General features: G+C 39.2%; 1 non-coding gene across 1 annotated transcript; it reads right to left on the reverse strand.

The window, feature by feature from the left end:
- Nucleotides 1–488: 488 nt before the first annotated feature.
- LOC142313566 (U6 spliceosomal RNA) lies at nucleotides 489–592 on the reverse strand. The gene has a single exon (XR_012754560.1). It is a non-coding gene; the product is annotated as a U6 spliceosomal RNA (small nuclear RNA).
- Nucleotides 593–1,972: the final 1,380 nt, after the last annotated feature.

Here is a 1,972-nt window from a genome sequence, read left to right on the forward strand (position 1 = left end):
GAATGCTACAGGTCTCCGAACATGGCGACAAGGCGCTATTCTTTTTTTGGACAAACTTCTGCTTTTTCTTCACCCTTTAGATAAAAGTAAAAGTATACATGTTTCGTATCTACGAACTCGCACCGGCTTGAGGCATCATAATGCCGGGTCACTTTTACCAAATTGTAAACGTGGTGACAGAAAAAAAGCAAAAAAAAAAACCCTAAATTGTGGAATTTCACTTTTTAATTACAATTTCTACATTTTTGGATTTTTTTTTCCCATTTTCCAGTACATTATATAGAAAAAATGAGTGATGTCATTCAAAAGCACAACACACGGCCCTCACATGGAAAAATCAAAAAGTTAGGGCTTTTGGAAGAAGAGGAGGAAAAACGAAAAGGAAATAAAGCAAAATGGCCATGGCTTGAAGGGGTTAAAAAGGCCAGAAATGTTCTTACCTCAAAAAAATGACGGAAAAAAAAATACATTTGGGTTAATAAATGCGTCAAAATATGGAACGCTTCACGAATTTGTGTGTCATCCTTGCGCAGGGGCCATGCGGATCTTCTCTGTATCGTACCAAGCTTAGTAAATGTGCTGCCAAAAGCAAAGTATATGTGCTGCCAAAGCAAGCATGAACTGCTATTCAACCTGACTGCTATATATAGGCCTAAACAAATGGGATATTTTAACTTAGGGACATCAATTTATTTATTTTTTTAAATTTTTTTTTTACAGTAAATTCTGAAAGATTTTAGGTAATATCCTATTAATGAAGAAATCAAACTGTAAAAAAGCTAATTACGGAAAAAATAAGAGATATTGTGTAATAATTCAATATGCAAATTAGATCCACACTGCAGAGCATGCTGGGAGGAAGTGAGGGGGCAGCTTTTGCCTGTGATAGATTTTGTAGTATAAGTGGGAAACAAAGAGGGACATTACTACTGTGTTGGGGGATGGAAGGGGACATTACATTTGTATAGGGGCACAGAGAGGTAATTTTTACTTTGTAGGAGCACAAAGGACAAACAATACCAATGAATGTGGCTGAAAAAAAGGGCCATTATTATTGTGTGGGTAAACATTTGGGGACATTACAACAGTATAGGGGACTAAAGGGGGCACATAGGGTGTAGTATAATTGTACAGCCCTAAGAGAAGAACTATTATTGTGTAGGACACACACAGGGCATTTTTACTGTGTAGGAACACAAAGGCGAAACAATTCCAAGTTGACGGTGTTCAAAAAGGGACATTGCTATTGTGTAGGAACACGAAAGGGGCACAAGTACATTTTGGGGGACATAGAAGGCATACAACTGTATATAAGTGACGTTCCTGACATTACCATTCATCAGAATCACCGGGATTCGCTGTGCGCGGCAAGAGGCGGGAGCGGCTGCTTCTCAAATTCTATGGAGTCTCATTCTGAGCCTCATTCTAAGCCTCCATAGTCTTTTTATTGTGGAGAAACGTCCTGGGAAGCACTGGACTATGTCAGACTTTGGTGGGAACTTTGCAATTTAATAAATTGGTGAACAAAGGACTGTGTCTTGTTTTTATTTCTCTATGTTTATGTTTTCAGGCTTCCATTTGTGGAATATGGCGGATTCCTTGGACTACGGTGGTCCTGCTGTTTTTTTTTTCTTTAGTATAGTGGTGAATGATGGAAAGTGTTTATTTTAATAAAGTATTTTTTACGTGTGTATCTTTTTTTTATTACTGGGTTCGTAATGGCGATGTCTGATAGACACTTTTCCATTACTAATCCCTGGGCTTGATGCCAGCTAACACTACACAGGTGCCATTAACCCCAACTACCATTACCCTGATTGCCACCACACCAGGTAAGAACCATGCAAAGCGCTAATGTGATGCGCCTCTGCTGGGGTGGTTGAGTGCTGCTATTTTTAGTCTGGGAAGGCCCATGGTTATTGGCCTGTACCGCACCAGGGTAATCAGAAAGAGCTGAGGAAAAAAGTCAGAA

Source organism: Anomaloglossus baeobatrachus, chromosome 5, assembly GCF_048569485.1.
Source record: "Anomaloglossus baeobatrachus isolate aAnoBae1 chromosome 5, aAnoBae1.hap1, whole genome shotgun sequence".
NCBI lineage: Eukaryota > Metazoa > Chordata > Amphibia > Anura > Aromobatidae > Anomaloglossus > Anomaloglossus baeobatrachus.